General features: G+C 43.2%; 1 protein-coding gene and 1 long non-coding RNA gene across 5 annotated transcripts in view; both read right to left on the bottom strand.

Moving 5' to 3' along the window:
- The window catches only part of FAM168A (family with sequence similarity 168 member A), a 361316-nt gene that overhangs the window by 118124 nt on the left and 215992 nt on the right, over window positions 1-27200 (bottom strand). The gene's annotated exons all lie outside the window — the stretch shown is intronic.
- Window positions 15779-25655, bottom strand: LOC115648902. Its single transcript, XR_003999684.1, has 3 exons — window positions 25645-25655; window positions 24817-24818; window positions 15779-15867 (listed from the first exon to the last, which is right to left on the bottom strand). It is a non-coding gene; the product is annotated as an uncharacterized LOC115648902 (long non-coding RNA).

The following is a 27200-nucleotide window of genomic DNA, read 5'->3' as shown; positions in this document are numbered from 1 at the left end:
ATCATGTTTTAACCCTTCCAACTTTGGTACACTTCTGTCCCCTACTTGGTGTTGCTTAGCCAAGCATACGCACTCATCTCTTCGTTCCCTGAACTGCCTCCAATTTGACAATATTTTTCTGGTAATGGGAATCCAGGAGCTGAGCTCAGTATTCTAGATGAAGTCACAAGAAAGCTGAACAGAGATTCTCTGATCTAGGATGTGGTGCTTGGGCTACTGCAACCCAACACTTCAATGCCCTTTGTTTTGGTGCAAACTCACACCTGCTGTGTTCCCTATGGGTGTCTCAGTATTATTTCACTCTAGCCTCAGCTAAAGGGTCAGTATGTTTGGTGGAGTGATGGCATCAGGAGCCTTTCTGGTAGAGAACTGGGTGTGGGGAGGGCACAATCATGAGCTACCCATGAGGAAACTACATAGAAAGGAGAGGAGAAGGAGCCATATAGCACTCATGGTGGGAGGGAGTGTGTGTGAACTCACCTGCTGTCACATCGTTTCAGACATGGTTGGAACGGAAGTTTTTGGTTCATACTAATCCAGAACAAAAATACAGGTTGGTCATGAAGCCATGAGAAGCAAATTTGCTGTTAAGGTTTCAGGCAGCCCAACAACTAGACAGCTGACTAGGTTTGGGGATAAACTAGCTTTGGTCAGGTGACATCTGACTACTCATTCAAACAACACGAATGATAAATATATAAAGGAGTTCTAGCCGGACAACATATTATTATTAACTTCTAGTCATACTGTGTTCTGAAGCCTGGCTGTACCTGTGAAACACCTAGGAAATTATACCTTCAAGGTTGGATGTAGAAATTCCTATATAATAATCTGTAAAGCACTTTGGAATCCTTCAGGATGAAAGATGACATAAATATAGAAAAAGAAATTGTGAGATATGAAACAAACGTGTGTGGTATATCTCACACACACTAACTTTTTTCTCTTGAACAATAACTAAAACATTTTAACATGGAGACACAGAAAATAAAGGAAACAGCTATTTACAGAAAAAGAAATACATCAGACAATACTGGACCTTCAAAACAGCACTATGTATACAATAGTCAGTGAAATGTAATGTCCCATTGCAACGCTGAATCAAGCAAGTAAAGCTTTGTAAAGTTATCTAAAGGTCTTGAACTGGCTGACTTGCAAATGTCAAGGAGCAGAAATACCCTTAGGACAGTTTGTCACTGTCACAGGTCTGGCTGAGTAAGTTTTAACATCCACTCCCCCAAGCAATTTTCTGCCAAACTACAATAAAATAGGCACAAAGACAACCATTTCTTTTTACTGCGAAGCTCCTCCCCACACAGGATAACCTAACGTGGGATACCAAAAAATTTCAAAATCTAGATGGACTTTCAAAAGGTTCCACTTGCTGTTGATAAAAACAAAGGCTTTTTAAAAGAAGCAGATACGAAATAAGACCTTATCATAGCAGGATCAGACCATATAAGGTGACCATACGTCCTGTTTTGGCCGGGACAGTTTCTATTTTAAGCCCTGTCCCAGTTGTCTTGATTTTTTTTTTTTGTCAAAACTGGGCATTTGTCCTATTTGCTCTTGCCAACTGATTATCAGTTGGTAAGAGGAAACTGAACAAATGCACAGTTTTGCCAAGAAAGTTGGGTGTGACCCCTAGCAGGATATGGAGGAACGTGTGTGTGGGGCCCTGCTGGTAGGCCCCGTGAGCCCATGCCAAAACCTCAGCTCAGGCTGTCACCCCAGATTGGATGGGTGGCTCCAGCTGTGAGCCCCACAGTGCCCCACCACCGTCGGTGCGAACCTCCTGGTGAGGATGCGCATCACTGGCAGAACGAGGGAAGTGTGGACACCAACAGCATTACTGTGGTGGCTGTATGTCAACCTAAATTAAGCAGACTTAATTTTGTAACGTAGACAATCCCTGTGTCTCCAATGTAAACTGAGCAAGGTGATGCCAGAAACAATGGAAGTTACATTTACATACTAGTCAACAGAGGGACGGGAAGTCAACAGGAAAAGACAAACAGCAGGGGAGAAGTACTTTATTTGGGGATTCACATCAAAAGAATATATTTCAAAGATTTACTGGACTATAAAAAGAAGTGGAGAGAACCTCTTAGTTATCCGTCACTCAAGAGGTAAAGGGAATAACACCCTCTGTTTCTGTGAATGTTGGATCCTCCTGCCTGGAGAGCTGGAGATGGTAGTAGCTTGATATAAGTGAGAGATTATTTTAAGCAAAGATATAGCTTGCTAGAATTAAGTTTTATTCTTGCTGGGTATTGCTTCAATCTGTGTTCATTAATAAACTACTTATTTCATTACAAAACCCTCCCAGTGCTGTATATTACAGCGTGGGACCTCAGCTAACCTAAAAGACTGGTGTCTCCCAACACCCAAGCTTTGGCCAATAAACATTCCCTGTTGTTACGACTAAACTGAATTGTGACCCTTGATTTCTATTTCTGGGGTACTTATGATCTGTCATTTCCAATGCTCTGATCTCAGTGAGATGAACGTAGCTTTCTGTGTACTGGATCAAAGGCACACAGAAGGCTGCTATCTCCCTCTTGAGCAGTCACACATACATGAACTGATCATGGGCAAAGATTATGAACAAATTTAAATAAATGCAGAAGAAAGAGATGGCCAAACAACAATCTCAAGTATACAAAACTCACCTAAAAGACAGATACCAATTTCTCTGCTGAAAACTTTTCCAAGAAAGAACAAAAATCTAAATGATAGTGATTAGTAAAAGGATGATTGGCTTGAACATATCAATTGAGAAAATCTCTATACATTATGCCCATCATGAGAGGCAATTCTAGTCACATGTGGTTTGATTTTTGATCTTCAGACAAGAGGCTTTTGCACAGTACACTTCTAAAAGGTAAAGGAATGGATCCAGTAAGAAAGCAATATTTTGGAGGTGAGGGTATTTCCTTATATGGCCCACAGAAAGCAGAAGTGGTATTTTTCCCCCTCAATTCAAATTTAATTGGTTTTCTAACCTCCACAGAATGCAATCTTCTTTCCTTGTTATTAGGATTAGGACAGAATGAAGGTAAAACCTTATTATTATTATTATTATTGAAATCAGAAATTACTTTCAAGAGAAAACTGGGAAGTGTTCCTAATACTACTTTATCTTTGGAGAATTATAAATCTGAAGAGCAATTAAGAGGGTTTGCAGCTCCAAGCTGAGCAAGATACACTAAGAAAAAACTATTTTGATGAAAAGATAACATTACTATAGTAAGAAAGAGGTCAACTGAAGATGCCAAATTTGTAAAGGGATTAAATTTCCACCAAAAAACTGAAGACTAATTTATTGAAAGAGCTGTAAAGAATCCACATGGTGTGAGGATCATTTCCAGATTTGAATGGCTAACTTTATTCCCATCTTTAACATTGGCTTGCTGATATTCACACTTTGTCAAAACTTTCCTGCTGAGAGTCTAACGTGAGAAACTGAGGGACACGGTAGGATTCAAACTGTTTCTGTTCATATCTGCTGAGGAATTTGAGAGAATGAAGACCAAGATCTTTTTAAGATGTTTTTTTAAGGTTATCTGGTTATTCTCAGCATACCTCTTCTATTAACAGCAGCTTTTTTGACCCGTGTTATCATCTGAACATCTCAAAGTTTGTGGATTATAGGTTGGAATAGCAACACGTACAAATAAAACTTCAGTCAAGTTTAACATCACATATCTACTGCTCTTTCTTGACTGTTAGTGTCATTGATTTCTTGCATCTCTGTACTTTATGAAGGATTTCCATAAGTCAACAGCTCCCCAATTTTGGCAAATTAGCTGCAGTAGACTTGGATGCAGAAGCTTGCAGCTCAATCAATCAGGTGCCTCTCCCTGAACTGCACATTCCATGGACACAGTGAAAGCCTTGTGTCTTGATACAGGCCACAACTGCAATACTGTGATTTAATCTTTATGACTCTTTATAAATGCACTTTGGAAGGACAGGCGGGATAAGAATTCTCCATACAATTGTGGGATATGATGGTGAACTATTAATTCCTAAATCAATGTGTATATCAGTGGGGAAGAAATTGCTCTTCCCAATCCATTAAGCTAGCACCTAAGAGGATGAAAGATAGAGGGTAAAATCCTGACCCCACTGAAATCAATAGAAAAATCCCCATCGACTTCAATGGAGCCAAAATTTAATCCAGAGAATGAGGCCATGTCTATACTTACAGTTTTGCAGCGCTGGTAGTTACAGCTGTGTTCGTACAGCTGTGTAGGGACAGCGCTGCAGTGTGGCCACACTGACAGCTACCAGCGCTGTAGTGTGGCCACATTTGCAGCACTTGCAGCGCTGTTGGGAGCGGTGCATTGTGGGCAGCTATCCCAGCATTCAAGTGGCTGCAACGTGCTTTTCAAAAGAGGGGGGTGGGGTGGAATGTGACAGGGAGCGTGGAGGAGACCGACAGAATGGAATTTTGGAGTTGACACTGTTCTCAGCTCCCTGCCTTGCAAGTTCTAAGGACTGGAAGACACACAGTGCCTACCTTCAATCATTTTAGAAGTTCTAACTCCCTTCCCCCACTCCTCTCTCATTCACTAAATGCAAATTATGTACTTCTAAATACCCGTCAGACCAGATAAGCAACTGCTCAACACGGACGTCCCCCTCCCCCTCTGCCGTGTGAGCGTGCTGTTTCTCTCTTCAAGCAAACAGCTGTGAACATTCCAAAGCAATTCCCCTGCCTGCCTCCGCTCGCTCAGCAAACAGGAGCTGTGTTTGTTTTTTAAATAAGCAGTTTGGCTGAACTCCGAGCTCTCCCTTTCTTCCGGTTTGTTGTGGACAGGAATTCTGGGATACCTCCTTATACCCTGGAGGTCAATAAAAGCGCTGGTGGGCGTCCACTCTTGCTGACCAGCGCTGGATTACCAGCGCTGGAATCCCTACACCCGAGGCTCGACCGGGTGTACAGCCAGCGCTACAACCAGGGAGTTGCAGTGCTGGCCGCGCTTTGCAAGTGTGGACACATCCTAAGTTGCAGCGCTGTAACCCCCTCACTAGCGCTGCAACTCTCTAGTGTAGCCATGGCCTGAGTTAAAAAAGATTTTTTGCACAGATAAGTGCTCAGCCACATTAGAGAGAGTGGAAAAATGTTAGGATGAAAATGGTAGATCAGTGAAGGGAGCTTTGGTAGTGGTGTCCGCAAACTAGTGATGAAGCTTGATATCTACAGCCTCATTCTTCTGCTTATAAATACTGAACACAGCATCTACAAGAAACAAAAAAAGATTTGAAAAGAGAAAAAAGAAGTTTCCTGGCAAGGTTAGGCTGGGAAATTTTTAATATCTATTGATAGTAGATATGAAGCCATTTTCTGATCTCTACATGCAGACTGCATAAAAGGACAACAATATAAGGGGAACCATATGATGTATCATATTTGTTCATTTTATCACTGGATGCCTGAGATTAATGGAGTTTTCAAACAGAATTGTAGCTCTGTTCAGCCTAGAAACAAAGGCATTTACTACATACAGAGGAGTAAGAAGGAGACAGCTGTATTTCATCTTGAAACCCTTCATACACTTTCCAACTGATAGGAATCTAATGGCTTTGTGCAAGGACAGAAAGCCCAGAAGGACTGTCTGGGTCATGCTGCAGTGCTTAAAAGTGGGAGCAGGGTATTTAGTCTAAAGACACAAAATGATTGGAGCAGGGGAGCCTAAAAAGGCTACATTGTTGCATCCAAAACCCATTTAGATGTGAGAAATGTTGAACTTGCTCTTACAAGTCAAAAGATTCAACTATATATGCTGGGGGAAAAAAAACATTGACACTTTTGTACAATGGTTGTTGACTCGTGCAATGGTTATATATTTTGTTCTGATAAATTTAAAAGTACCACCTTAAAATCCTTTAAATGGGTGCCTAGAGGAACCTTGGAGAGGAAATACAGATGCAGTTACCCTGAAACTGTAACACAACTTATCAAGGACAGCTCCCAGTGCTGGTGCACTGTCTAAACTGCCATTTTACAGCATCGAAAGTGCAGCGCTCAGGGGGGTGTTTTTTCACACTCCCTCCCCCGAGCGAGAATGTTGCAGCACTATAAAGTGGTAGTATAGACAAGGCCAAAGACTGTGGTGGAGTCTCTATCATTGGCATTTTTTCAATCAAGATGAGATATTTTTCTAAAAGAGATGCTCTAGTTCAAACAGGAATTAATTCAGTGAAGTGCTAGGGCAGGGTGGGCAAACTACCGACTGCGGGATGGATCTAGCCCATCAGCCATTTTAAGCTGGACCTTGAGCTCCCGCTGGGGAGCGGGGTATGGGGCTTTCCCTGCTCTGCCACTCCAGTTGGGGAGCAGGGTCGTGGGCCGTTCCACTTAAACTTAATGAAAAAATAGATAAAACTGAAAATGGAACATTGCTATATACCAAATCAGCTGTCAATCAGGAACAGAGGTTCTGTATGATTGTTTGCTAATGATCTACAGTAAAGAGTTGTTTTAGAACCAAGGACCTGAACCACAAACGTAATTCACAGTGATGTATATTGTGACAACGTGAACTGAAATGGAGCCTCGTGATTCAGGGTAAAAATGGTGCTTTGAGACTCAATTTCTTCAGGTTCAAAAGCCTCCAGGCACTCTTTAAAATGAGCTATGAATCAAATTTAGTCACAGTTTGGCAATAAGAAAAAAAATGAGAGTGAAATGAAAGCATTTAAATGAATCCCTGGCACTGGATCTACATAAGGAATTTATTTTGTCTATCAATATGTTTACACACACACAATGTACAGCCCCCCCCAAAATGATAATTCAACAACACCCCCCCCAAATGACAATTCAACAACAGTTTGCAGTGGTGTTGTAGCTGTGTTCATCCTAGAATACGAGCGAGACAAGAAAGTTGAGGTAATATCTCGTCTCGAACCAGCTTCTGTTGATGGAAGGGATAAGCTTTCAAGCTTCACAGAGCTCTTCTTCAGCTGGCATTCATAGTGCACAGCAAGCCAATCCCCAAGTGTTCCAGTACAAACAGAATCATCTAGTCCTCTTTAGTGCCCTCTTGTCCCCTCCCCTACATTCCAGTTACCAACACACACGTTGTTATCACTGGCGTGCTTATTTTGGCACCTCAGTTACAAGATACCAGATGAACTGCATGTTTCAAAGTAGAAATCAAACATTTCACTCCTACATACACGCTTATGCTGCAAATTGACCAGGGTTTGGAGGGTTCTGGGTAGGATGTTCTCAGCTCCAGGAGAAGGAAACAACTGGCACTGCTACTCTAATGAACTCTCTTGGCCGTGAAAACAGGATTCAATGGGAAGCCTGATCCTGTCCTCCTGACTCAGAGGTCACTGTGGGGGTGCTCATAGCAGGATGAGAGTGCTCCTGTTGGAAAGCCGGAGATGGGTCATGTTAAATAGATAAATTTTCCACGGGTATGTGGGGAGGAAAAGCTGCTCTATAATGAAAGGCCTGTTTCAATCTCAGGGACTCCTACAACCTTGGTCTAACATCTTTAATGACTATTATAGGCATTGGCAGCATCAACAAGCATAAGCCTTTATCCATGGCTGGTGACGAGGAAGAGAGCAAAGCCAATAACCTACTTTACCAGAGATATTGAGGCAGGGTTGCTAATGACGCAGTTAAGAGTAGCTCTTCCTTCCCCCACCCCAACACTGTATATCTGGTTGCAAAGTCTAAATAAGTATAAATATATTAATCCTCACAGACCAAAAAATACTCTTTAATGTTTATTAGAAAAAGAAAAATGAATAAATTAATGTTGAATTTACTACCTGTCATCTGGAAAGGGAGAGGAATAGTGAAGTAACAGAACTGACGGAGGATGCAAAGATATTTAGGTAACAGAGGACTAGAAAGGGCTGTAAGAGAGACTTAAGTAAGCTGGAAAATGGCAAAAAAATGGCAAATGAAATCCAGTGCTGGTAAATGCAAAGTAGTGCATATTGAAAAGAAAATGTTCACGCACCACACATGGTTCTAAATTAATTAACAGCTCAAGAAAGGGGCCTGGGTGTCTGCAATGACAGATCAATGAAAACTTCTGCTCAATGTTCAGCAGCAGTCAAAACAAGTTACAAAACGTTAGAATGCATAGGGACTGAATGGAATAGAGAGTTACATGAATATTATCACAATACCTTTGTATAAATTAGTCGTGTGTCCTTATCTGGATACTTTGGGCAGTACCAGTCACCCCACCTCAAAGAGGAGCTAGGGGCGTGGGGGAAGGGATTTCAGAGAAGAGTGATGAGAATGATCAAAGGCCTGAAAATACTCTCCTATGAGGAGCGACTGAAAACATTTGGATTGTTACTTTAGAAAAGAGGTCAATAAGGGAGGGCATGAGAAAAGTCTATAAAATAATGAACGGTCTAGAGAGAGGAGCAGCTCAGGAGCTTCTATTCTCCCCCTCTCATAACACAAGGGGAAATGCAATTAAACTAAAAGGTAAGAAATTAAAAATGCATAGAAGTAAATGCTTTTTTATATGTGCAACTAAACTAATGAACTCACTGCCACTGGAAGTCATTGAGGCCAGGAATATATCAAGATTTAAAAAGGGATTGGACATTTATATGGTTATCAAGAATAACCAGAGTTATCAAAGTTAATAAAATATTGTGGAAGGGATGTTAAACCTCATGCTTCAGGGCTTAAACCAATTAGAGACCAGGAGGAGACCTAATGGGGGGGGGCATAATTGCACATCTGCCTACTGTGTAATACTTTTAGCTCATAGTGAAATATCTGGTGCCAGCTACTGTCAGAGACAGGATACTGAACTAGTTGGACTGCAGTTCTGATCCAGTCTGGCAAATCCTATGTCTTTAACCAGTCCCACACTCAAAAGCAATACAACTATAACAATATACAAGGTGAAATGAGAAGCATCTTCTTAAAGGCTTATCTACACATACAGTGCTGCAGTACCACCACTGTAGCCCTTAGCGTCTGGTACTCCACTTCCCCAAGAGGCAGTAGCTATGACGACAGAGAAGCACTCCTGTCGACCTAGTACTGTCTACACCAGGAGTTTGTGATGTTAAACTTGACTGAAGTTTTATTTGTACGTGTTGCTATTCCAACCTATAATCCACAAACTTTGAGATGTTCAGATGACATTCCCGAGCGACAGAGCTATAAGTCTGTAGTGTAAATCAAGCCTAAAGAGACAGAGTTCAATTTCAAGCTTTGCACAGCTGGTTATAAATGGGACAACTTATTTTATATTGTTCCAGAGATACTTTAGTCAGAATGTTTTCAGTGTTAAAATGCACCAAAAAGACAAAGATGCTGCAAAAACAGAGTATAAAAATGAAGAACTGAGGACAGAATTCTAGCAATGGCAAACTCTTACCAACACTACTGTTAGTGTATCTGTTTTATAAACTCCAGTTAAATGCCCCATTTGGCTTTTTGCTTTCAAATCCAGTCTTTGCTCTCAAAATTTCCATCTTACATTTCACCTGTCATAGTTTACGTCCTGTGTACTGATGTCCATTGCATTGCATTTTGTCTTACGGAAGGATAACTTTCATCTGAACACTTTTGTATCTTACTGTTTAATCATATATTTCCCCCTAACTTTCTGCTTTTGTTTCAGAGTCCATATGCATTCCTTGTCTAGCTGCCTGTTTCTAATAACAAAGACATTACAGTGAAAGCTAGTGTAGAGTGTTAGAGTTAACCCTTGAGGGCTCGGCCAATTGCTAGTTAATAATTTAGCAGTAAGGCATTCCCTGGGAAATATCCCACCGCCTGACTCCTCCACCTCAACCAAGCTTCACAATCATCATCACTGTGTACCAGTATAAATTGTTTGTTTAAAACTTATACTCTGTGTGTGTATATATATATAATATAGTCTTTTGTCTGGTGGAAAAAAAATTCCCTGGAACCTAACTCCCTCATTTACATTAATGTTATAGGGAAATTGGATTCGCTTAACATTATTTTGCTTAAAGTCGCATTTTTCAGGAACACAACTACAATCAGGAGCGGCGCCAGGGTTTTTGACACCCTAGGCGGATGGCTATTTCGCCGCCCCCCGCAGCTCCGGTGGACCTACCATAGTCATGCCAGCGGATGGTCTGCTGCTGGAAAGGCTCCGGTGGAGCTGCCACAGTGATGCCGGCGAGCGGTCCGCTGGTCTAAAGGCTCCGGTGGACCTGCCACAGGCATGACTGCGGTAGGTCCGCCGGAGCCTTTAGACCAGCGCACCATCCGCCGAAATGACTGCGGCAGCTCCACCGGAGCCTTTCCAGCAGCGGACCTTCCACCGGCATGACTGCGGTAGGTCCGCCGGAGCCTTTAGACCAGCGCACCATCCGCCGAAATGACTGCGGCAGCTCCACCGGAGCCTTTCCAGCAGCGGATCTTCCACCGGCATGACTGCGGTAGGTCCACCGGACCCGCATGCCGCCCCCCCGGCAAAATAGCACCCCCCCAAAATTCTGGCGCCCTAGGCCATTGCCTAGGTCGCCTAAATGGTAGCGCCAGCCCTGACTACAATGTTAAGTGAGGAGTTACTGTAATCACATTCCTCTTCCGGCAACTCCTAGGATGGACACAAAGGGGGCACCAGCTAAAGGGGAAGACACGTGACCTCCTCATGTGACTCCTCTCTGCCCCACCCCCAGCCTGAGGCCCCTGCACTCCCCCCATTCCCTTCCCATCCCACATTACCTTGGGGAGGGGGCTCTGTTCTCTTGCTGCGCTGGCTCCCCCTAGCATGTTCAGCTGCTCTTCCTGGCAGCCAGGCCCCAGAGCCACTCCTGGATACTACCCAGTGCAGCACAGCAGCTGCCTGGGAAATGCCTAGGTGCAGCAGCAGTGGACTGCCTCCCACCCGGGCTTGGCTTCTGGGACAGCAGTTGAGTGAGTTGGAGGCCCCGCAGACATACTTAAGAGTCTGCTTCTGGGGACTGGAGCTGACTCTGCGCATGCCCCAGGAGCTAAGGGAGGCGCTCTGGCTTGCTCGGCCGCTGTCTCCAGAAGCTGAGCTCTGGCGGGCGGGGGGGGAGGGGGCCTGTTGCTGTCGAAGCCAGGCGCTCTCCGTCAGCCACTGCACTGGGCAGCCTCCCAGGCAGCATGGCTGGAAGAGGAGAGGCTGTAGCCCTGCCTCTCTCCTTCCTGCTCTGGCCCCACCCCGTCCTCTCCCCACCCGAACTGGCTGCTGGGGTCACTTGACTCTTTGTGCCCCTCCCACGAGTTGCCACTACGAGGGCTGGGCTTCCGTGAGTGAGGGATGGGTTCTGAGGTGGGACAGTTCTAAAATTGCACTGTTGTAAGGATGAGGCCTTTCCCTGTAGCCATAGTGTAAGGTCTGAAGCCATTTTCTGCAGCTATATTGGGAGAGCAGCAGCCTAGAGCCAAGAAGCAGAAAATCACATCCTCGCATTCCATCTAAATTACATTAAAACAATGTAACATCGGGCTGTTAAGAAGGAGATCCTGTCCTAATGGTACCCACCATTGCCAGATAAAGAAACCGATCTTAAGACGGTTAAAGAAAACTTTGTTTGCTAGCATCCTGTCTGACAAGAAATCGCTTATCAACAGTTGTGGCTGTGAAATCCCTTCTACTTTACTGTTTTGCTTTTATGGTCCTCACTTCCCTATTGTTTATCTGGATAGTCCCTGTCTGGTTCTTTGATTGTTTCTGTCTATTGCATAAGTCATTTTGTAAGATTTAAATCAACTAAGGTGGTGGGATATGATTGGTTAAAGAACTGTTCTGCAATATGTTCGGATTGGTCAAAGAATTATTTTGTAATATTTTAGTAAAATGATTTGTTAAGGTACAGCTAGGCGGGACTCAAGTTTCACTATATAATCTGGGATCCAAGAAGGAGACCAGCTGGGAGAAGAAGAAGGAGGAGGAAAGTCCTGGAAGAAGAAGAAAAACTCGCCTCTAAAATACTGCCTAAGATCAGAACTGCTAAGAATCCTGTGCATGACCATGATGTGCAGCAACCACAATCCAGATGAGACTGACCATGTCTGGCCAACAGGAAAAGTCTGCCTGCATGATCAGGATTAGTGAGCATTGCATTGGATGTTTAACGTGTGTATTCTGCTTGATAATTATAAATAAACAAAGGGTAAAGACATGTGCAAGGCTCTTTCACTGGTAAAAGATCCTGCAAATTCGCAGAAGATTACGCCCTGAGCCCTAGGAATTGGGTAAAAGGTAAGTGCTTTTTCCCCAGAGCCCTAGGAACTGGGAAAGGGTGGAGGTGCCTAAACCAACCGGGTTCTGCCTTGAACCCTAGAAACCGGGTAAAGTTGGGAGCCCTAGAGTGTGTGGGTAACACTGTGTTTTATAAAAGCAGCAAAGAATCCTGTGGCACCTTATAGACTAACAGATGTTTTGGAGCATGAGCTTTCGTGGGTGAATACCCACTTCGTCAGATGCAGATGTGTTAGTCTATAAGGTGCCACAGGATTCTTTGCTGCTTTTACAGATCCAGACTAACACGGCTACCCCTCTGATACTGTGTTTTATAAACATGTCTGTGTCTTGTTCATCCTTTAGGACACCAAGCCTGGCTTCAAGATGCAGTACTTGGTTTCGGGGGACCTAGAGCTGTTTGTACCAGATAGATAGGTATAGAATGCCACTTGGCAAGTAGTGATCCAGCCTGCAATCAGTGCAATAAACTGAGTAAAACCCCAGCAGTGACTAGACTTCCTGATTCATTGGCCACCCATAGCTCTCTGTGGGTTTTAACACTGGGTAAGATTGATTTCACTATGGCTGGGTGTGTATTAGTGTTTTCAAAAGTTATTTTTTAGTGGGGTTTATTTATTTAATCCATTAAATTCTCTTTGAGAAGTCTGATACCCTGACTCAGTGCCTGAACACTCACACAGTCCAAATGCCCTTAGAACTGGAGCTCCACTCTGTTATTGCCTCTCAGTTTGAGACAAACCTCTTATTAGCAAGCAAGCACTGCACTTGTACCTTCCTAGAACAAAGACTCAGCTCCTCCACTCACAATCAATCATCCCCACAGAGAATCACAATCCTGTAAATGGCAGCCTCATAAGCCCTATCTTTGGTAATAGTATAAATAGCTATAATGTTCTATTTTCTTACAAGGAATAATCCTTGCTATGATCAGCAGGCAAATGAGGAGAGGGACCTCATAGACTTTAAGACCAGAAGGGACCATCACAATCATCTAGTCTGACCTCCTGCACATTGCAGGCCACAGAACTCCACCCACCTCTGTAATAGACATCCTTAAGATCTGAGTTACTGAAGTCCTCAAATCATGGTTTAAAGACTTCAAGTTACAGAGAATCCACCATTTACACTAGTTTAAACCTGCAGGTGACCCCTACCCCATGCTGCAGGGGAAGGCAACCCCCCCATACATATATATACACACACACAGACAGGGTCTCTCTACCAATCTGACCTCGGGGAAATTCCTTCCTGACTCCAAATATGCCTGCACATCTCACTGGCTGCTTTAGGCCCCAGTCCTGTGAACGCTCACTCATGTGCTTAAAGTTAAGAGTGTGGATGAGTTCACAGGATGGAGTTTACTTTTTAAGTTTTGTTCTCTTAAATATAACAGTGTAAGAGTACATATAGAGCTTTCAAAATATAGGTAAACTCTCTTATGGAATCTGTCATGATACTACAGTGTTACAAATGAGTATGTACATTTCATGGCATTGAAAACCTGATTGCACTCGGTTGAGGCTGAGCATTTTCAATAAAATATGAAGATGTACTATTGACTCTCATAACTCTTTTCTTCCTCACATCCCCCTTTTAGTAGCTCTTCCTTTATAGACTCATAGACTCTAGGACTGGAAGGGACCTCGAGAGGTCATCGAGTCCAGTCCCCTGCCCTCATGGCAGGACCAAATACTGTCTAGACCATCCCTGATAGACATTTATCTAACCTACTCTTAAATATCTCCAGCGATGGAGATTCCACAACTTCCCTAGGCAATTTATTCCAGTGTTTAACTACCCTGACAGTTAGGAACTTTTTCCGAATGTCCAACCTAAATCTCCCTTGCTGCAGTTTAAGCCCATTGCTTCTTGTTCTGTCATTGGAGGCTAAGGTGAACAAGTTTTCTCCCTCCTCCATCTGTGGCTTGGTTGCAATACAATACAATACAAAAGGTCCATGCTAGGTCAACACTGCAATTGCAAATGTTTTAATTAGCAGATCTTTTTGCTCAATATGTTGAAGTCTTGAAACTCATCTGTAGTTAATGTGGTTATTAGGTGTGAAAATGAATTGAGATTGCAGAGATGTTACGGAGATTCCCACACCTGAGCCATTGTTTTTAGATGACAAGTCTGAGGAACTGTCCCAGACTGAGGAGTCAACAGAGGACGTTTTGGAACAAACTGATAAAGTAAACACAAACAAGTGACCAGGATGAGATGGCATTCGTCCAAGAGCTCTGAAGGAACTCATATATGAAACTGCAGAACTACTAACTGTGGTATGTAACCTATCGCTTAAATCAGCCTCTGTTCCAGATGACTGGGACACCTATTTTTAAAAGAAGGCTCCAGAGGCAATCCTGGCAATTACAGGTCAGTAAGCATAGCTTCAGCATCAAGCAAACTGGTTGAATCTATAGTAAAGAAAAGAATTCTCAGACACATACATGAACACAATATGTCTGAGGAAGAGTCAACACAGCTTTTGTAAAGGGAAATCATGCCTCACCAATCTATTAGAATTCTTTGAGGGTGTCAGTAAGCATGTGGACTAGAGTGATTTAGAGGATATAGTGTACTTCAGGGGTGGGCAAACTACGGCCTGCAGGCCGCATCCAGCCCATCAGACTTTTTTATCTGGGTGACGAGCTCCTGCCAGGGAGTGGGGTTGGCGGCTTGCCCTGCTCCACCCGCCCAGTCCTCCCCAGCCCCTGACTCACAATTCCCTTGATGAGCGCCATCTTTTGGCACACAGAGGCACACTGGGCAGGCATGACTTCACTGCGTTGTTTCCGGGATTGGAACGCCACCCCTATGCGGCAGCCCCCCACCTATGCAGCAGTGCACCCAATCCCTTCCCAGTTCCTACGGCCACACCCTCAAAACCCTCAAAACCACCCAGGGGCCACACCTGTCCCAGCTAGGATGCCTCTGCCTGTGGTGGTCTCTGGTATGGCCTCCTTGGTGTCACTTCTGGCAGGGCCCCTATGAGTCCCCGGTATTGCACCTGTAGAGCCCTCCCACCCCTGCGCCACACCCCATGAGTCCCCCCTGCTTGGTAACATCCCTTGTAGATCCCCTCCATGCTACACCCCACAGAGTTCCCCTGTCACATCGGGCATTCATGGCCCACCATACAATTTCCATACCCAGGTGCAGCCCTCAGGCCAAAAAATTTACCCACCCCTGGTGTACTTGGACTTTCAAAAAGCCTTTTCCAAGGTCTCTCACCAAAGTCTCTTAAGCAAAGTAAGCAGGCGTGGGGTAAAAGGAAAGGTCCTCCCATGGATCAGTAACTAGTTAGAAGATAGGAAACAAAAGATAGGAATAAATAGTCAGTTTTCCCAGTGGAAAGAGGTAAATAGCAGGTTTCCTCAAGGATCTGAACTGGACCAGTGCTGTACAATATATTCATAAATGATCTGGAAAAATGGATATACAATGAGTCTCAGAGCTTGCAGACAATACAAAACTCCTCAAAATATTTAAGTCCAGTGCAGACTATGAAGTTACAAAGGGATCTCACAAAACTGAGTGACTGGGCAACAAAATGGCAGTTGAAATTCAATGTCGATAAATGCAAAGTAATGCACATTGGAAAACATGTCCCAACTATACTTGCAAAATGATGGGATTTAAACTGAAAGATCTTGGAGTCATCATGGATAGTTCTCTGAAAACATCCGTTCAGTGTGCAGCAGCAGTTAAAAAGCTAGCAATGTTAGGAACCATTAGAAAAGGGTTAGATAATAAGACAGAAAATATACCACCAGTATATAAAACCATGGTATGCCCACACATTGAATAGGGTGTGCAGTTCTGGTCAGCCCCATCTCAATAGAAATATATTAGAATTGTAAAAAATACAGAGAAGGGCAACAAAAATGATTAGTGATTTGGAACAGCTTCCGTATGAGGAGAGATTAAAAAGGCTGGGACTTTTCAGCTTAGAAAAGAGGTGACTGCGGGAGAGGGAGTATAACAGAGGTCTATAAAACCATGACTAGTGTGGAGAAAGTGAATAAGGAAGTGTTATTTAACCCTTCGCATAACATCAGAACCATGGGTCACCCAATGAAATTAATAGGCAGCAGATTTAAAACAAACATAAGGAAGTACTTCTTCACACAACACACAGTCAACCTGTAGAGCTTGTTGCCAGGGAATGTTGTGAATCCCAAATGAAAACGGGGTTAAAAAATGAATAAGATAAGTTGCTGCAGAATACGTCCACCAATGGCTATTACACAACATGGTCAGAGATTAAATCCCATGTTCTGGGTGTCCCTAAACCGATGACTGCCAGAGACTGGGACTGGATGACTGGGGATGGAGCTCTTGGTAATTGTCCCATTCTGTCCATTCTCTCTGAAGCATCTAGTATCAGCCATTGTTGGAAAACAAGATCCTGGGCTAGACGGACCACTGGTCTGACCCAGAATGGCCATTCTTATATTCTTATGGGATTGTCTGGGGGTGAAATGGGGACTTGGGCAAAAGATTGTGTGTGTGCATGTATCTATCTATATAAAGATACTCACTCTGAAGGCAACTTGCAGGGATATAAATAACTTCCACTTCAATATGTAACATCAGTTACATACAATATATGTCATGTAGAAAAATGCAGGTTATTATAAATTATGTATTAAAAGACCCCTTTTAACTAAACCTACTGATTGTGCTCGAGTTTCTACTTACTGTAGTCAACAATTGCATTTCACCCACAGAATGCAATTTGGAACCAAGCAATTTCTGATAAATGTGAAAGATCAGCAGTAAAGGTTATAAACTCCAGCTTTTCTGTGATTCATCAGCCATTAGCTCCATAACAATGAATCATTAGTGATGAGGAGAAAGGATTATGCAAGACCTGTCAGTTCTGTTGCCCCTCATGTTTGTATTCAATACACAGAGTTAATGAAACATGATGAAAGTGGCAGGTAGGAAACAAAATAGGGACCAGATCAAATCTGTGGGCACTACACTGAATTGCCTCTCATCCCTGAGAGCACTCCATCACAGTGATGACCTGGATAACTGCAGTTCTATAAAGAAACACACTTCAGGTTCCAGGGCTGCTACACATCTAACAGGAGCAGAGGCCCAGGAGCCAGCAAACAGAACTGAAAACCAGGGAGCTTGAGTGGAATTTGTTGCGGAGAAGAAAGGAGGCGGCAAGCACCTGTTCCTTATGGGCAGTCAGTTCTTGCTCGTGTTTCCTTGCAACAAAGCCTGATGCCAGCTCTGTCCACATATCTATTCAAGTGACACCATCATAGGACCTAATCACATCAGCCATGCCCATCAGGAGCTCATTCACCTGCACATCTACCAATGTGATATATGCCATCATGTGCCAGCAATGCCCCTCTGCCATGTACATTGGCCAAACCAGACAGTCTCTATGCAAAAGAATAAGTGGACACAAATCTGACATCAGGAATCATAACATTCAAAAACCAGTGGGAGAACCCTTCAACCTCTCTAACCACTCAGTGACAGACTTGAAGGTGGCAATTTCGCAACAAAAAAACTACAAAAACATGCTCCAAAGAGAGACTGCTGAACTCAAATTAATATGCAAATTAGATACAATTAACTTAGGTTTAAACAGAGACTGAGAATGGTTGGGTCATTACACTAATTGAATCTATTTCCCTATATTAAGTTCTCCTCACATCTTCTATGGGTCATCTCAATTATCGCTTCAAAGGTTTTTCTTCTCCTGCTGATGATAGCTCATCTCAGTTGATTGGACTCTTCCAGTTGGTATGTGTACTTCCACCTTTCCATGTTCTCTGTATGTATAAATATCTCCTGTCCGTGTGTTCCATTCTATGCATCCGAAGAAGTGAGCTGTAGCCCACGAAAGCTTATGGTGAAATAAATTTGTTAGTCTCTAAGGTGCCACAAGTACTCCTGTTCTTTTTTCTTGTTTTGTGTGTTTTTTTCCCCTCTGTTTGCCGGGGCTAGTAGGGGCAGTGTGCTATGAAAGAAATAGAGCATTCCATTACAGCACAGCCCTAATTAGGGGGCAGGGATGCCCTGATTAGGGGGCAGGAGTTCCTTGATTGGGGGGCGGGGGCTATAAAGGTAGCCAAACAGCCAACCAGTCTCCCAGGAGCCAGCAAACAGAGGTGAAAACAGTGGAGTTTGAGTGGGAGTTTGTAGGGAGAGTATGGGGGAGGGGGTGTGTGGTGTTCTGGTTTTCTTTTGCTGTTTGTTTGATGTTTATTTGTCTCCCCCTCCCCCACCCCCATTGGCAAGAGCTTAGGCAGGAAGACTATGACAAAGGCCACAGACCAAAGAATGGAAGACACATTGATGATGACCAGAACAAAAGGTAAGAGGACTTGCAGCCAGAAAGAACAGGAAGGCGGGCAGAGAACCACACAGGAAGAGGCAGGTCTACGTCACTGGGGACTCACTACTAAGAACACCACACAGGCCTGTCACCAGACCCAATCTGGAGAACAGAAGGGCCTGTCTGCCAGGACCTAATATATGTGATATGGACCTGAGGCTGAAGAGGATCCTAATGGGAACAGGAGAGAATACACGATTGTCCTTCATATAGGAACAAAGATACTGCTAGATTCTTGCTGGAACACATCAAGGGAGACTATTCCAGGCTGGGGAAGACATTTAAATAAATGAAGGCTCAGGTAGTCTTCAGTGGGATTCTACCTGTCCCTAGGGGAGAAGAGCGAAGGCAAATAAGATTATGACACTCAACAGATAGCTCAGGTCGTGGTGCTATAAGGAGGGCTTTGGGGTGTTCAATCATTGGGAGGCATTCATGGACAGGACTGTTCTCAACGGATGGACTCCACCTGAGTAGTGAGGGAAATGGACTTCTGGGATGGAGGGTGGTACAACTGATTAAAAGATATTTAAACTAGGAACTCAGGGGAGATTACTCGGAGATACTCATGTAATCCTGACACCTGATTCTAATACTGACTGGCAGGAAAATCAAGAAAGAGAATACAGCGATGGAGAAAGGAATCGCAGTGGGAAACATGGTGGATAGTCATGATCGGAGCATAGGTACTGAAGGCTTTGTGCTGTTCAAGAAAGACAGAAATTAAGGTAAACATCATGGAGTAGCATTATATATTAATGACGAGGTAGACTGTAAAGAAATAAGAAGTGATGGAATGGACAAAACAGAATCTGTTTGGGTCAAAATCACTTTGGGGAAGAAAGCTACTAGAAGCTCCTCTGGGATAGAGCTTGGGGTCTGCTACAGACGCCCAGGATCCAATCTGGATACGCACAGAGACCTCTTTAATGTTTTAAATTAAATAAATACTACGGGTAATTGTGTGATTATGGGTGACTTACTTCCCAGACATAGATTGGAGAACACATGCTACTAATAACAGTAGGGCCCAGATTTTCCTGGATGTGATGGCTGACAGATTTCTTCACCAAACAGTTGGCAAACCAACAAGAGGTTACGCCATCTTATATTTGTATTGGTGAGCAGTGAGGACCTCATATTGGTTGTAGGGGACATCTTTAGTTCAAGTGATCGTGAGCTAATTCAGTTTAAACTAAATGGAAGGATAAACAAAAAAAGATCTGCAACTAGGGTCCTTCAGTTCAAAAGGGAAAACTTTAAAAAGTTAACGGAATGAGTTAGGGAAGTGGAGTGGACTGAAGAACTCAAGGATCTGAATGTGGAGGAGATTTGGGATTACTTGTCAAAGCTGCAGAAATTGTCTGAAGCCTGTGTCCGAAACAAGGGAAAAAAATTCGTAGGGAAGGGTTGCAGGCCAAACTGGATGAGCAAACATCTCAAACAGTTTATTAAGAGAAAGCAGAAAGCCTACAAGGAATAGAAGATGGGAAGGTTCAGCCAGGAAAGCTACCTCTTGGAGGCCAGAAAGCTTAGGGAAAAAACTGAACTGCCACAAATGAAGCAGAGCTGGACCATGCAAAGGAAATTAAAACTAATAATAAAAGGTTGTACAGCCATATAAATAAAAAGAAAACAAGGAAAGAGGAAGTGGGACCACTAAGAACTGAGAATAGGGTGGAGATTACAGATAATCTAGGCATGGCCCAACACCTAAACAAATATTTTGCCTCAGTTTTCAATAAGGGTAATGAGGAGCTTAAGGATAGTGGTGGTGGGGCTAATGAAAATAAGGATATGGAAGGAGAAATGACCACATCCCAGGTGGAAGTCAAACTTAAACATCTTAATGGCACTAAATCATTGGGAGATATTGCCAGCATGGAGGAGGAGCGGAATATCATAAAAGAAAATCTGGATGACCTTAAAAGCTGGAGTAACAGAAATGGGATGAAATTCAATAGTGCAAAGTCACGCACTTAAGGACTAACAAAAATAATTTCTGTTAGAAGCTGGGGATTTATCAGTTAGAAATATCAGAGGAGGAGAAAGACCTGGGTGTATTGGTTGACCACAGGCTGACTATGAGCCACCAATGTGATGCAGCTGTTCAAAAGGCTAATGGAATCCTAGGATGCATCAGACTAGTTATTTCCAATAGACAGGGAAGTGTTAGCACCATTACACAAGGCACTGGTGAGACCTCATCTGGAATACTATGTGCAATTCAGGTCTTCCATGTTTAAGAAAATGGAATTCAAGCTGGAACAGGTGTTGAGAAGAGCTACGAGGATGATTGGAGGAATGGAAAACTGACGTTATGAGATGAGACTCAAAGAGCTTGGCTTGTTTAGCCTTATCAAAAGAAGGCTGAGGAGAGATATGATTGCTCTCTATAAATACAGCAGAGGGATAAATACCACGGAGGGAGAAGAGTTATTTAAGTTAAACGTCAGTGTGGACACAAGAACAAATGGATATAAACTGGCCATGAACAAATTTAGGCTTGAAATTAGGCGAAGGTTTCAAACCACCAGAGGAGTGAAGTTCTGGAACAGCCTTCCAAGGGGAGCAGTGGGAGAACATAAGAATGGCCATACTGGGTCAGACCAAGGGTCTATCCAGCCCAGCATCCTGTCTGTCGACAGTGGCCAATGCCAGGTGCCCCAGAGGGAGTGAACCTAACAGGCAATGATCAAGTGATCTCTCTCCTGCCATCCATCTCCACCCTCTGACAAACAGAGGCTAGGAACACCATTCCCACAAATTTATCTAGTTCTCTTTTAAACCCTGTTATAGTCCTAGCCTTCACAACCTCCTCAGGTAAGGAGTTCCACAGGTTGACTGTGCGCTGTGTGAAGAAGAACTTCCTTTTATTTGTTTTAAACCTGCTGCCCATTAATTTCATTTGGTGGCCCCTAGTTCTTACATTATGGAAACAAGTAAATAACTTTTCCTTATTCACTTTCTCCACACCACTCATGATTTTATATACCTCTATCACATCCCCCCTTAGACTCCTCTTTTCCAAGATGAAAAGTCCTAGCCTTTTTAATCTCTCCGCATATGGGACCCGTTCCAAACCCCTCATCATTTTAGTTGCCCTTTTCTGAACCTTTTTTAATGCCAGTATATCTTCTCTGAGATGAGGAAACCAGATTTGTATGCAGTATTCAAGATGTGGGCCTACCATGGACTTATATATGGGCAATAAGATATTCTCCATTTTATTCTCTATCCCTTTTCTAATGATTCCTAACATCCTGTTTGCTTTTTTGACTGCTGCTGCACACTGCGTGGATGTGAACTTCAGAGAACTATCCATGATGACTCCAAGATCTCTTTCCTGATTAGTTGTAGCTAAATTAGCCCCCATCATATTGCATGTATAGTTGGGGTAATTTTTTCCAATATGCACTACTTTACATTTATCCACATTAAATTTCATTTGCCATTTTGTTGCCCAATCACTTAGTTTTGTGAGATCTTTTTCAAGTTCTTCACAGTCTGCTTTCATCTTAACTATCTTGAGCAGTTTAGTATCGTCTGCAAACTTTGCCACCTCACTGTTTACCCCTTTCTCCAGATCACTTATGAGTAAGTTGAATAGGACTGGTCCTAGGACTGACCCTTGGGGAACACCACTAGGAGCAAAAAACCTAATTAGCTTCAAGACTGAGCCTGACAAGTTTTTTGAGGGGATGGTATGATGGGACAGCCTACAATGGCAGGTAGCCGATCTGTGACCATTAGTAGTACATCTTCCCCAACGGCCAGTGTTGGGATGCCAGATGGGAAGGGCTCTGAGTTACTACAGAGAATTCTTTGCCAGCTGTCTAGCTGTTGGGTCTTGCAGAAATGCTCAGGGTATATCTGACCACCATATTTGGGAGTCGGGAAGGAATTCCCTCCCCACCCCCCGATCAGATTGGCAGAGACCCTGGTGGGTTTTCATCTTCCTTTGCAGCATGGGATATGGGTCACTTGCAGTTTTAAACTAGCGTAAATGGTGGATTCTCAGTAATGAAGTCTTTAAATCATGATTTGAAGACTTCTGTAACTCAGCCAGAGGTTATGGGTCTATTACAGGAGTAGATGAGTGAGGTTCCATGGCCTGCAATGTGCAGCAAGTTGGGTTAGATGATCACGATAGTCCCTTCTGGCCTTTAGGTCTATGTGTCTAACCTCCAATAGCCATTTTTTCTGAAAATGATCTATTTAAAAAGTGGTAATAGCTATTTTTTATTAGCCAAAACCGAATACTTACTGAAGTTACATAGTTTGCATTATAGCAGGAATAATTCATACTCCATCTGGAAAATCTGAATTAAAAAAATTATTCATGAAATGCTAACATTCACATGGGAGTGCTGCTGATCAAGCAGCTTTTTAACTGAGAAAATGAAGTCATCTAGAGCAATACCCCAATTCAGGAAAACTTCCCTAGTCAGGAAAACACTTAAGCACATGCTATGGTGTTTTCCTGAACACGGATGGATTTAAGTCACTTGCTTGAGTGCTTTCCTGAACTAGGGTCTATGGGACCACAGACTGACAGGTCCCCTTCATAAGCCCTGCAGTGTTCTTTTTATAAGTGTTTTAAAGCCCTGATATACTTTTAATCTTATTTTTCTTCATATTTTACTTAAAATTTTAGCACACACAAAAAATGATCTATTACTGTAGGCAGTGTTATAAACACTGACAAAAACCGAAGGCATTTAAGAACAGCAAAATTGGAACAATTTCCCAGTGTACTGTAAGACTTCAAAAAGGGAAAGATATAAATTAAGAAAACAAGATGAATTAGCAATCACAACACCACAAGAGAAAGCCAATGGAATGTATAATTACTTATTCAAGCAACCTTTGTGTTCAAACAACCCTTATCTACTAAAGTATATCACAGCAATTTTCATTAAAACCATAACAAAATTGAAAGCCTAGAAAAAGGAGTGATAACATTAATTATTCATGAGATCATCACCATGAGTTTCAATGTGCCTGAACACAGACCATTTCTCCAATTCATTTAGATTTGCTTTACATTTAAAAAGGAGGCCAATTGATCATATTTAACAGATTATTGAATAACACTGCACTGCAGTGAGGGTTTCCCAGTTCAACAGGAATAGTCATGAAATCACTGGAAAAACAATCCCCTCAGCTCTGACAGAAAACCTCGTGCTTTCCTTACCTTCTCTCAGTTGCTATTCTCCCACCCCGCTATTAAAGCAACACCAGCCTTTTATTTCTCTGCTAACAACACGTTTTAAGAAAACAAACATAATATTATGAATGAGGGCACTACAGTATTCCAAAAAGGAGTGTTGACACCGATGGTGTCATGAATACATTGGTATGAATGGGATTTTGTTTCAAATGAGATGACAGTATCACTCCTTTCCTGTTTCTATATAATGACTCATCCCCATGAATTTGGGATGATGTGGGAATCCATTGACAAAACAGTAGCAGCTGCAGCAATTTTCTTTCACTAGCCCTTTAGTTTTTTTTTCCTAAATCAAAACTCAGATATTGGTGGTGGGGGCAGGTTGGCTTAGAGAGTGGAAACAAGATCTGGAACCTTTCACTTCTAGGCCAGCAAGGATTGGAATGAAGATGTTGGTTCTACCTGGTATGCAAGTTCCCTTTCTGAGCAGCAGATGTCAAGACCTGAATCCAGCCCAGTCCCACTTTGCAGCAGTTCTCACTCAGCTCCAGTCAAAGCTTCCTTAGATTCAAACACTAACTGAAAAAATAACTTAAATACACCATCTGCACGTCACCTGGTGGGGCTTTCAGATTGGTGCTCTCCTGTACAGAAGAGGTAATTTTCACAGTAGGACCAAAGCCTCCTTTTCTGTGAGGAGCCTCCCTCAGTATGGAATCTGGACTATGCCTCATGGAACCTCTGATAAACCCAGGGAAGTTTCTTGAGATAAAACTAGGAAGCTCTGTCTTGGACCACAGGCACCTGTTCACACAACTGTGATCTTGATGAAGATGCTAGGAGACAATGTGAGGCCAAACGGCAGAGAAGTGTGCTAAAATATCAGTCTTGATTCAGAGTGAAGCAAGGGTTTATTTGATGCAATGGAAGTGAGCAGGTAGGTATCTTTCTGGAATATGGATGTGAGGAAATCTCCTAATTCCACTGTTGCTATGATAGACTGACTGTCCATCTTGGATTTCCTGTAGGTCACTAAGGAACTGAGCCACTTCTGATCTAAGACTAGACAGAGGCCCACTGATCTAATGGGTGCTGCAGGCAGCAGAAAGAAGACCCCTGCTAAGCATTCCTGCTCTGAGAGCCTGGAGACAGCCTGGATGCCCAGAAGGAAATGTAAGGCCTGCCCCAATGCTCCTCACTTATCTTGTTTTCTGGGAAAGGGGACAAACCTGCAGAAATGTGAAAGTATTGGAGATCCACAGTGTTTGGATTAGACCAAAGAGAACTCCCAACATGGCCTGTTATTTACCCCAACTGCTAATCGAGGAAGCAATGCCTGACCTTCAGGGCAAAAGTGGACAGGCTTTATTATTATTAGGTGCTACTGAAATGCAAGAGGCCCCAAACAAGAATCTGGGTCGCCATGTGCTAGGCATAATGTAAGCACATGAATAAGTGGGTCTGCCCCAGAGAGCTCACAGTCTACAGAAGCAACAGAGAACCAAACTCAAATTAAGTGTGTCTGTGTTGTGGGGGGGAGGGGTGAGATGGAGAAGGATGATGTTAAATTAACATGCTATGCACAATAGCAGCAGTTCTGAGCTTGCCTTGAGTCTAACCTTGCTTCCCAGCTATCTAAAGTTTAACCAGCTTGGCAGATTGCCAGCTTGGGCCTGTTCCTTGGAGTTCCAATGGCCTACTCCTTTTCCTGGGAGTTCCACCTCTGAGTCTGCAGCTACAGGGATCTTCTGTGAGATTAGTTATGAGCATAATGTGACTGTCTATACTATTATGATCACTACTTTCACAAGACTGTGATAAATTGTGTACAAAGTATGCCTTGTGATCATTTAAAAAGTTGTAAGTTTCTACTGTACAATTGTTACTGAAATACTCCACTACATGCATCTGATGAAGTGGGTATTCACCCATGAAAGCTCATGCTCCAATACCTCTGTTAGTCTATAAGGTGCCACAAGACTCTTTGCTGTTTTTACAGATCCAGACTAACATGGCTTATCCCTCTGATATTGAAATATGTTGTAATTTTGGACCAGTTTCTCAGAGTCAAAGACACACTAGCACCCCAGACAGGTGTTGAAGGGTTAGCACCTTTTTAAGTGGCCATCCTCCAGCAATGGGATGGTGTAAAGAAGAAATTTACATTGCATCACAGGAATCCTTGAAGAATGGAGAGAGTTATAAAATATGAGACTGTGATCTCCAACTCACCTCTCCTCTTCCCATCTCTCTGCTCATGACCTCAGCAACTCTCAAAGAATTGAACTAAGAGGGCAGTGTTACCAGGTTGGAAGGAGACCCAGCCTGTCAACACAGTAGCATATGGTGAAATAAAACCTTTGCTCTTAAGGCCACGTAACTTGTTAAGTTAGGTATTAGCTTGCGTATTACTCTTCTATTTTCTTTTGTAACCAGTCCTGACTTTTATGCATCATCACTTGTAATCATTTAAAATTTAGCTTTCTGTATTTAATAGACTTATCTTATTGTTTTACCTTAACCAGTGTGTTTTGATTAGTGTGTGTGTGGAAACTCCATTTAGAATAACAAGGCTAATGCACATATCATTTCCTTTGACAAAATGACAGACTTTTTATGAGCTTGCATTGTTCAGCAGTGTGCTGGACAGTACAAGAGACATTTCTGGGGGAACAAGGCTGGGACTAAAAATTTACAGGTATTGCCCTCTATGTAGTTCACGAGTGACTGGTCACAGTGCTCATGTATTTAGCTGGGAGTGGATTTGCATGCTGAAGGCTGTGTGAGCAAACCAGGTGCACAGCAGAGTAAAAGGCACCCCAAGCTATAGAATTAAGGGACACCATGGTTCAACAGTTCAGATTGTAACCTGAGGAATGTCCCACATAAGGGAGGCCAGGCTAATCATGTCCAAAGACGTTATCAGATATAAAATCTGACACCTAGCATTGACTGCCCCAGGGTCTCTTCATCTGTTTGAAGTGGTCAGGGACATTGAGTAAAGACACCAGCAGGAGGCACCGCAGGGGTGAGTCCACTCGTCTATACTCCCCCAACCCTCCTGTGCTCCCCATCGCTCCTGCAGGTCCTGCTGCTTCCTCCTATTGCCCTGAGATCCCTTTCATGACCTCGCACCCCACTCCTTGCTTCTTGACCATGGTGCCCGATAAAGCCGGCACTGCTGAAGCCTGGGGATTGCAGGGGGGATCTAAAGCCTGGAGCCCTGAAGCTGGAGGGGAAGGCTAAAGCCCTCCTGTGGAGAACCTGGGTGCTGCAGGAAGCAGCCACTGCTTTGCCCTGTCCCCATCATTGTCTAGAAGGCAGTTGTGGCCTCAGGAAAACCCACTGGTAGACACATTTGAGAAATTCTGGAAAAGATGATCACAAGGCCTTGGAATCTATGAAGAACGGACTGAAAACACACTGCTCTGAA

The sequence above is a fragment of the Gopherus evgoodei genome, chromosome 1 (genome assembly GCF_007399415.2).
Source record: "Gopherus evgoodei ecotype Sinaloan lineage chromosome 1, rGopEvg1_v1.p, whole genome shotgun sequence".
Classification (NCBI taxonomy): Eukaryota; Metazoa; Chordata; order Testudines; family Testudinidae; genus Gopherus; species Gopherus evgoodei.
This window is presented reverse-complemented; position numbering and strand designations above follow the sequence as displayed.